Consider the following 10,480-nt stretch of genomic DNA (forward strand, 5'->3'; position numbering starts at 1 on the left):
TAGAGACTTCATGAAAAATGTTATCTATGAATCCTGCTGATTTGTTGAGCAATGCTCTGTTTTCATCAGCTAATCTAATTGTGCAAAGCCTTCTGTATGAGAATCAGCCAAATCACTACATTCGCATTTCAAATGCACACGATGTGTTTATAACTCTCGTGAGACACACTGTCCACTCCATTAAAAATAACAACCTTTGTAGTTATGCATGCTAAAGTATCGGTAATCAAATCTCACGCTTCATGGTGTAAGATGATCACTAGAAGTGTCAGGAAGAAATTATTCCCCTAAGAGATGGCACAGCAAGATATGTTTGTTGCCTTTGAATCATCACATATTGTCAGTAACAGCATACTTGCGTGTTAGATCATCGATCCAACAATTTGTTATAGCAATTCTATCATCTGATGTTCAGCAAATCAGTCACTTCAAGACCAGCAAAATATAAATCTACTTTCACCACAAAGTAACCAGCACTAAATTTTGAGATGGTGAGGAATGCAAGCCTGACTCCTACACAAGTTTTGAAGAAAGGCATTTACTTCTAGAACTGCCTAATCAAAACTCCAATCTAAAAATCTCCTCAAGTTTTGGGGCATCAAGATTTGGCTCTGAAATTTGCTACTTAAGGGCCGCTCTCACTTAGACTACTTTAAGTTTTCCATAACCCTTTAAAGCTGCCCAAATGAAGCAGAAAACATTCAAGGGCAACCGTGTTGGAGCAACTTATACGGCTGAATTAATTTCCCTTTGTCCCCTGCTTTTATGATGATTTCCAGGGAAATTAAATGTAGCAGAACCACCACTCCCCAAACAGACTAACACTGTATAACAGCTGGAATTAGGCAGGGGGAGGACTGCTGACCCAGTGGCATATTTCACACCTCACATTAGCCTTGTTTGCTACTGATGGGCTTTTGGTAACTACAGGAGTCAAGAGATAATCTGTAGTTGATGGGATCCTTCCCAACATATGAAGATAGCAATAACAAAGATGTATGATTTTTATCACTGTAATACAATGTTAGTTTCTGGTGCCATCTGTGCATTAGTCCTACCATAAGTCTGGTATTTTAAATTCCTCGAAGAATATTTCTAGGAGAAGAGAATCAGAGCATTTGCTTTTTGGTAGATCTATTCTGGCACTCTAGAAATTACCCTTACAAAACTGTCAGATTTCTTAAAATTAAAACAGATTGTTAATTCCTGGAAGTTCCTTCAGAAGCAGCATTTTATTATCACCCTGGCACTTCTTGCTCATGCTGGCTGCTATTCAAATCACCTTGGCACCAGAGTCCTGGCCTAGCTGCAGCTGCACATCACCTGGCATCAGTAACCTGGAAACAGTCCTTTGAGATAAATGACCACTGTGCCAAATAGCAGCATAAAACTGGACAATAAAATGTTTTCCTTCCAAGAAATAACTGATGCTGTGAAACTTTGCTGGCTCCTGCTGGCTCCCCAAAAGCTGTCCATGCACCATCTACACACAGCAAACACCCTTGCAGCGCCTGAAAGCTCCCTGCCTTCCAGAGAAAGGTGCTTGAGCATCTGTGCAGTGGCATGGTCCCATGCAGTCATTCCTCTCCTACAGGCTCACATGAGGTGGAAAGGATCTGTGGCTTGGTTTTCAGAAGACCCATGAAAAGGCTTCCAGCCCAGCGCTTCCCTCCTGGCCCACTGCCAGCAGGCACCCCGGCTGCCTGAACATTGCACCCACCCTCATGCCTAGCACTTGGCTCCCGTCACCCCCCATCCCCCGGCACCAAGGTAAAGTCCTCTTAGCTTTTCTAGTTTCCAGCAAGAAGTCATCTACTAATGTGCACTAAGCTGTCTTGGTCTGCAGTTTTACATTCTTCGGCGCAGCCAAGAAAAGAAAAATCACAAGTTTGGTATCACAACAAAACAAGCAGACATAACCCAGGCTATAAACCATTAGGAAGACAAAAAGCTCAGACAGATGCAAGAGGGTTTCTGTCTGCTGAAACGCTAATATTCTCAGTCCTCAGCAGCGTTACGCTGGTCTAGCCGAAAATGCAGCTTTGCCCACCCCTGCCAGTACTCCAGTAACTGGAGCCCAGCCTGCGGCCCCGCACACCCACCCGTGCTGGCGTATGGTCCTCACAGCTGCTGCTGGCTACCAGGGCTAGTGCCTGGCAAGGCTTATCTGTGCTGTAGAGAACTGCAAAGCCTTTCTGTCAGCCCACCCACACTGGCCAGAGCTGGCAATTACATTGTTTATACAAAATACCTTTTGATTAATGGTTAGAGAAATAAAAACTGTAGCATATGTTGCTCTCTGTATAAAATCGTAAGTCTGTCAGGCTTATGGTGCATCTGGCTGGGAACGGGGGACAAAGATTTATTCCTTCTGTTATACCCTGTACCCCCCATGTTTAAGTCTGAGCTCCCTCCATCATTTCACCTATTACAATCTCAGCTAATTCAGAGAAGACATCTAAGCGTGGTCTCTGCAGCAAACCCCACCAGGGTGTCAGAAAGCATGAAGAAGGTGGGACACGTTCATGCTGACAGACCAAGTGGTAAATCTTCAGCCTCAGCCCAGGCACAGCTGGGACACCTGCTGGCAGTGGCAGATGAGGATCCCAGGCAAGGCATTGGTTTCTCTTGCTCTTGTGGAAGCTGAGGAAATGGTTTCCTCACTCAAGGAGGTTTATGAAATTCCTGTTTTATAGATGGGACTCTGAGCACCCAGTGCACAAAAGTGTTGAAAGTTGGTGTTGTCATCTCTGCTTCATGGGTGTCTGTCACACCGGTTGTACCTGCAGCCAAAATCACACACCTTCACCTGGTGTTCCCACATGCTAACCTGGCAGTTCTGTCTCTCTGGAGAAAACAGACAGCAGCCCTCACCTCACCATGCTCCCAGGGAAAGCCCTCTGTGGTGCCACCACCACTGAGCCCAGCCTACAGGAGGAACTGGCACTGCCCACTGTTGTCTTGGTCATCTTCTCAAGTCCCTTTTGAATAGGTCGTAAGTTAATAGTTCAGAGAGTACATCCAAATTCATGTTTTCCAGTTGCATCCTATTACTTGTGAGGCACAAACAGCAGTGCTGGACTTGTGACAGCACAACAAACCAAGGCTTATCCTAGGGCCTGGTGGAGAGTGTGAAGTCCCAGGTTCCAGCCCACTTATGTAAACCTAGCAAGATGGTTTTGTGCACTCCCTTAATTTAAGGAAAGAGAGAAGCATTCCCAGGGAGGCACAGCCACGTCCCACACCAACCCTAATGAACAGATCAACTCTAGGAGGAAATAGGGCCAGCTGCATGGGAGACTGTCAGATCTGCGGAGAGATGACCGCAAGTCTTTGTTTCCCCAAGTAAGACAGCCAAGACAGTAAGGGGGCCAGGAAAGAAAGCCCAGTGCTCCATCATTTTTCACATTTTTTCATGCATATGTTTTCTGAAAGTCTTTTTGCTGCAAGTAGACTGTAATAATTTCTGTGGCATCGCCAAAAAGATACTTTTCCCTGAAAAGTGATACTATCTCTCTCTGCAAATTTTATCTCAGTTATAAATAAGGTATTGGGCCAGATTCTCAGCTGGCATAATTTCTGGGTCACTGAATCAAAACCTCGTGGAGTTGCACCTATCTGGCCTATTGTCTGTAATGCAGTTTAATAGAGGGACGGGACTCTAAATCAGGTTATCTGTCGCCAAACCACAATTCGAGGCACTTCCTTGCCAGTTCTTTGTGCCTGCGACCATAGATGACCAAAGGTTACAATACAGATCAGAACAAAGTGTGAACATATGGATGGCCCAAGCATGTTAATTTTTGAGCAAACCCTTATAAACAGAGACAGAAGAAGCCCAAGAAGGAACAAAGGAACAGTAAAATCTATTTGCGTTAACAAATTAAAATAAACAATAAATTTAGGAGCAAAGCAATTCTTCCCATTCCCCAGTGAAACACAACATTTATCAGCAAACTACTGGCAACGCTGCTTCAGAACTCCACACGGCTGTATTTATGCATAGCAGAAATCCTGCTAAACTTCTCAGCCTGGCAGAACAGAAACAAAAGCTAGTGAAAGTGATGGGACAGAGGTAAAGCCAAACAGCAAACGAACACGTATTGAAGCTGTAGCATAGAGAGAATGAAATAACAGCTCAAAGCAAACCCTAACGTGCTCCAGGACACATGATTGCTCTGCCAGGGCCCATTAACACCTCATAACTGTAACCCAGCACCCACAGAAAGAATTATATTTTCATATAAAACAACACAAAAACCAAGCTAAGCTCAACAAACCACTAAGAGGTAAATCAGAGTAGCTAACAGAAGTCAGACTCAATTACTTTAAAAAAAAATGTTACATGAAGCAAGGACAGCATCCCAAAACTTTGGAAGGGCCAGGCTGGAAAAACCTGATGGGTAGTCTTTGTTTCATAGCCAGTTATTAGCATAGCTGCTCGACTTGGACCTGCGCTCTTGTATGGGAAGAACAATTTCCCATGAGAGGAAATGTCCTTTCGGGGGCTGCGTGCCTTGTTGGCAGTGGGACCACAGTTTGGGGAGAGACTGGGACAACAAACCTAGAAACCACTACGGTGAACCTGAAGGACTCGTAAATAGAGATGACATCACCTGCCACCTGGGACCCGGAGAGGGGGACAACTCAACATGCTAGTTCTTTTCAACTGAAACATTTTCCCAGGTGTTTTCTATCACCCTCCTTTCTGATGTTGCAGCCTTGCATCTCATGGTTGCACCTCTAATTCTTGCGTAGGCCAGCGGTGATTAAGAGACAGCCCTGAACTGCAGTGTTTGTACAAAGATTTTGAATGTCTTGGAGTTTGGGATCTTTGGAGCAGATCCTTTGGCTCAATCTGCAAGAGAGATAAAGATAACTGTCAAAAGGGAAGCCAGTGAATTCATGTTTATAGCGAACTACCCTGTGCGGGCTGAATTCACATCAGAGTTTGTCACAGACAGTTCATTACTTATGGCTGGGCTAGGGGCCCGCCAAACATTTGAGGAGTTGCTGGCCTTTAGTAAGGCCATTAAAAATGAACAGCCATAATAAATACTCCTGTTGTTATGCCTCCAGAAAGCCCAAAGGTTAAATGAACTATGAATCTTCCTCCTCTTTCTCTGACCAAGGTTACTCCAGATCACGATAGAAAAGTACCAGCTGGGGTTAGCAATTTTTTCCATCCGTTCTTCTACGATGTCCAATATTATGCACTGACATAAGTAGTGATCAGGTTGCTCAGGTTTTGCTGTGAGATGTTATGATTGCTGCACAGTATGCAAGCAATGGGAAAATGAAGACAAGGACTTTGAAAGGCATTTACTCAAATAAACAAAAGAAGCAAGCAGCCTGCTAATTGTGATTAAAATTCTGTGTTAATCTTGAACAGCCTAAACTCATGTCAGAAAACTGAAATTATACCATCAGACTGATCTTTGACTGCTGTATGGTGGCAATAGCAACTGCTTTTTAAGAACAGAGAAGTCCAGCAGTTCTAAGCAAATACTCCATCATCCATTTATTTTTCAACATCTTTCCTCTTAGCATTCAAACCTGTACCACCTGGCTTTAAAGTGAAACTTAACTTGCCTTGTAGTCATAACGTGATCTTTGATCTAGAGTTAAATGAAGATTTACTGTATTTTCAGACTGCTTTTGGCCAGCGCTGGAGAAAAGAGAGGAGACAGGGACTCCCTTGTCCAGTATGTCATTCCAGCATGGCTGGTAGGAGACAGCAGCAGCTTTATCAGTCAGTGAGTGCTTAGCTCAAGTGCTAGAAAATGGGGCTGCTCGTTCTGCCGGTGAATGTGTAGACAGCTTTTACTGTAGCTCCGAGTGATAAAAAGGTTGGAGCGTTTCTGAAAGCGGCTCAGGAAGGAAACAAGACCAAACTGCACAGTCACGTAGCACTTACAGTAAAGGGCATGCCTGGAAAAGGGGCCAGAAAGATGTGCTTTAGTCCAGGGTGGCCAATTCGAAAATAATGATACATGCATGTGAAGGAGGGGAGGGACCAAGAGACCCATATGCCACCCTGAATGTCCATCATATTGACTTATAGACTGGACCCAGAGCCCAGCAGGCAGGCCTCTGCTCCAGCCACTGCTTACTTATGTTATTGCGCTTCTGGTTTACATCTGTTTGTTTGTTGTTTGGTTTTTTAAAGGAAGGAAAGAGGTAAGGCAAAAAAAAAAAAAAAAAAAAGTAAGATCATAATGCCAGTCTTTCCACAATACATTTGTATCACCTCACAGAGCTCACACCTTTTATTCTTCTGAGCTCTAGTTAGCACTTCTCTGAAAGGAGTCATTTTGCATAGCATTTAATCTTGATCAGCGGTCGTGGCTGCTCAGATATTTACAAGTGTGATTAAGAGAAATAAAAGCCAGATCTTCCATAGACAGGAACGTGTTAGGCAATTTTTGCACATTGTTTTACAAGTTAGTTTGCAGGTCTGAATTAAACAAGTGTGTGTGTGGGAATTATCCTTCTCAAAGGTATGTTGATTTATGAAAAACTAATCCCAGATATAAATCAGATATAGGAGTCTTTCCCAGACAGAATTAAAATCTAGAGAAGATCTGGAGAGCTGAGATATGCTTGCTCTTGAGCACACTGCTAAGAGAAGCTTAGCTTATTCAAAGTTCAAGTTCAGCACCAGGTCAGTATGTCATGCGTTTCTCAGTGGTGGTAAGATCACTGCTGTTTTACCACGAATCTCAGCCCCTGCCAAGGCAGTTGCCCGGGCTCATCCATGATGCCCAGACCACATTCTGTCCCGTTTCTGATATTTGCACATCATATATTCACTTCTGTGGGAGACTAAGTCTGAGGAAAAAAGCACACATTTTTAAACAGTCTCTTAATGCACCATCAGTTTGTAATCCAGGAAGAAAAGAGGAAAGCCAGTGCTACACCACTGCAGGACTTTGCAAGTCCCCAGCAAGGATGTGGTGAAGTACCAGGGGTCCTTTCTCAGGGCCTCGGAGAACTGTTGTCGTATAGAAATTCAGTAGTTTTTTGGTGTACTCTGTGGGAGAAGGACTAATAGTGCTGATGTGTATCTTGCCTCACAGTGTGCTTGTATGGCAGTCAGTACCACAAATGTGTTGAATTGCTCATCTCCATCTTTCTAGTGAGCTGTTCTGTCCTCAAAACAAAACTTCCCCTCCTTGCTACCATCTACCTAATGCTCCATTTTATGCTCATATGTGTATGTTCACACACATGCCTGAATTCCATCCTGCTTAGCCACCCTGAACCCCCACCAGCTTCATCACTGCATTCACTGGGGCTGGGTTGGCAGCTGCTGTATAGACAACACTTGGGTTTCATCATGGAGCTATCCATGGGGTAAATTTTGATTCCAAACTTTCCTACTGTTTGAGCTACCAATCTGGCTTTTTTTAGCAGGGCGTGCAATTCACAGCAGAAGTGTAGCATATACAACCAAAACTATTTTGGGTACGCAGCACAGACTTTGTGAATTCCGCTCATGTTCCCCCAACTGTCCTAGGCATTTATACTTCCTAGGCAAACACTTAAAACACTTGAACACTGAAATGTACCTCTACTCACCACAGCATTTGACTCCATTCAGTTGGGTTCATGTGCTTACTTTGCAAGTACCCTGTCTTTTTAGTGAACAAAACTCTTAACAGACACCAGCATATCAGATGTATCTTTAAAAACTAACTGCACAGACCAAAATAGCCTAATTTCAAGCTCAGTTGCATTCCTGAACTGCATATTCTGATCCAAAATCTTACCCAATATTCATTTGTACCATTTTTCTTCAACTGTCTCAAGAGGCTTGTCAAATCTATAGCAAAACTTGCTCCATCTTAGAAGAGAAAAAAGTACACGTTGCACCAGACATTAATGCATTTAAATTGAATTTGGCAAGCTTAAATTTGGGATAATTGTGTTTCCTTCCTTATTTTTTTTTCATATGCAAAGTGATTGGTATGAGCATTGGCATCTGTCTTCACTTTTAATCTGTTTAAAGCTTTATTGGCACAGTCATATGAGGCAAGTAAATATTTCTTTCATGAACCTATAAAACATCATTAGTTTATTTTTTTCATCATGTCAGGTTGGATAAGTATCTCACAGTGCCTGTACATCTTCATGGGGATTTTATTATTTATTTTGATTTAGACTGAACTAAAATTAAGACATGTCCCAAAGCCCTAAGCTTCTCTGACAGTCTTTAAAATATACAGTAATAAAATTGAATTAACAGGCTCACTCAGTGATTTCCAGATGGCAATATGCTGGTAAGAGCAGAGAAACCACAAGAGCTTTAGTCTCCTCTTTCCTGCCCCAGCACTGTAGCAGATGCATCCTTTGCATCTGCCCCATCCTAAAGTGGAAGAGCCAGAGGGAAATAGCAATGGGGCAGACAAGAACGGTATCCTGTTATCAAATTAATAACCTTGGCCATTCCCAAACATCAGAGGGGAACATCAGCTTTGCAGGCTAGTGCTCAACTGTGCAATTTTTGAGAAACAATAGCTCCCCGATATATAGTTTAGCATTTTATCCACACAGAGGCATTAACTACATCTAGAAAACTAGAGAATTAATTAGCAACACTATGGCTGCATTACTGAAGCTAATCAGTATTAATTCTCCGTGTAGACTACCTTGATGCAAATTAAGGCCATGTCTAAGTATGCAGCCTACTGCAGATTTGAGGGGAGACGGGTCTACAGTGGGGGCATCAGGAATCACAAGCGCAGATCTCCCACAGGTTCATATTCCAGCTGATGAATCTTTAGTGCTCTGGAGTGGGCAGTTCTGACTCAGGACATTTAACTATAAATCTCATCTTTTGTCCAGCTGAAATAACCTAAGCCATTTCCTCCCAGCTTTATAAACTGGGTGAAACAGATAAATTGTTTTCTTTGAATTTATCAAATATCAGAAGAACCAACAATAGAGGAAAATGTTGTCCTGCATGACAAAGCCTGCACAACTTTGCCAGCACAGACCCAGTTAACGTCCCTATCATTCAAAAAAGAAAGCCGCCACCAGAAGCATAGGAATTGCTTCTGCTGATGTAACCTGTGCAAGAAACTCAGAAGAATGCAGTATTGTATCCACACTGAGCAAACCTGTACTGACACCTTAAAATGCATTGTCCCTGCGGTCTTTGCTAGCCACCACTTCATAGGAATAGGGCAATTTTCAATTGCAAACAGGTAGAAAATATTTTTTGTGCTTGAAAGCAACTACAGTACTTAAGAAAGAGGTGACTAACATTGCCAGCCACCTGTGGTCGGCACCACTGCAGATGCAGAAGATCTTTTTGGACTGATTGCAAGATGTGGGCTTGATCCATTACAATTAGTGTCTTCAAAGACAATGGTAATTGAAGGGGCTTGGTAGCTGCAGGATTGAGACCACAGTCCTGCAAACGCATGGGATGGAGAGAGAAAACGAGGAAACTACGCAAGCAGAGCTAAATATTTTTCTATTTTTTTCTGTTCCACTCAGGCAATTCTTCCTTTTGCATCCATGGCAAACACAACATGCCTTGTAAGTACCAGATACATCTCGTCCACTTACATGCCTGCTCCTCCCTCTCCTCTAGTCTTCCTCGCAGAGGACACTGGAAAGTGCTCTTTTACAGGAATCAGTTTCTTCAATGAAAAGATAATTCATTCAGAAGAATCCAGAAAGGAAATGAGTGTTCTCCCTCCTTACCCCACCAGATCCTGAAGCAAGAGGGAAGACATTTTATTTTACCTTCAGTCAAGCAATGATGATGTCAACAAGTAGTGCAATTCAATAGAATCAAAACATCTTGCTCCTGCTACCATTGCTGTTGAAAGTACAGAGAAACAATGCTCTGGACACAGCCTAGTTAAAGAGTAACCATTAATAGTTAAACAGCCCAAATGACTACAGACAGCACCCTTGCCATGCTATTGTCTCTTCTCCCTCTTGCACCTGCACCACCTGCAGAGGCACCCAGAGGGGGCCAGGTCTCTGCCGATCTGCAGGACAGCAGCGGGGGCCCTGCAGCTCAGGCAGCTGCCTCCCCATGACAGCTGGGGAGCCCTGGGAGCTGCAGGACCCCATGGTGTGGCAGAGGCCCAAGGCTTCCTCCTCTGCAGTGAAATAAGGAGACCCCTAGGCAATCCTACGTTGCACGGTGTCAGGTGGCGGCAAAATGGGGAACTGTAACAAGCTCTCTGCTGTTTGCTTTTTCCACTATAGTTCCCCTTCCTTCTCCATGGTATCCCGAAAGCGAAGGGCATCAAACACACAAGCCACCATCACAGTTGGAAAAACAGTATGCAACTTAAGTAAATATAACTCAGTTGTACCAATGAAATTGAAAACAGGGAAATGACATAAAAAGAATGTACATTATTTTAAATTGCAGGTTTTTATACGTTCACTTTTATTGCCTCACTCTTTTAAATAAATCCAGGACCTGATTTACTTTAATAAAAGTTTAATTTCA

General features: G+C 43.2%; 1 long non-coding RNA gene across 1 annotated transcript; it reads left to right on the top strand.

The window, feature by feature from the left end:
- Nucleotides 1-1,600: 1,600 nt before the first annotated feature.
- LOC129785043 (uncharacterized) lies at nucleotides 1,601-10,480 on the top strand. Its single transcript, XR_008748507.1, has 2 exons — nucleotides 1,601-1,770; nucleotides 9,505-10,480. It is a non-coding gene; the product is annotated as an uncharacterized LOC129785043 (long non-coding RNA).

The sequence above is a fragment of the Falco peregrinus genome, chromosome 8, assembly GCF_023634155.1.
Source record: "Falco peregrinus isolate bFalPer1 chromosome 8, bFalPer1.pri, whole genome shotgun sequence".
Lineage (NCBI taxonomy): Eukaryota > Metazoa > Chordata > Aves > Falconiformes > Falconidae > Falco > Falco peregrinus.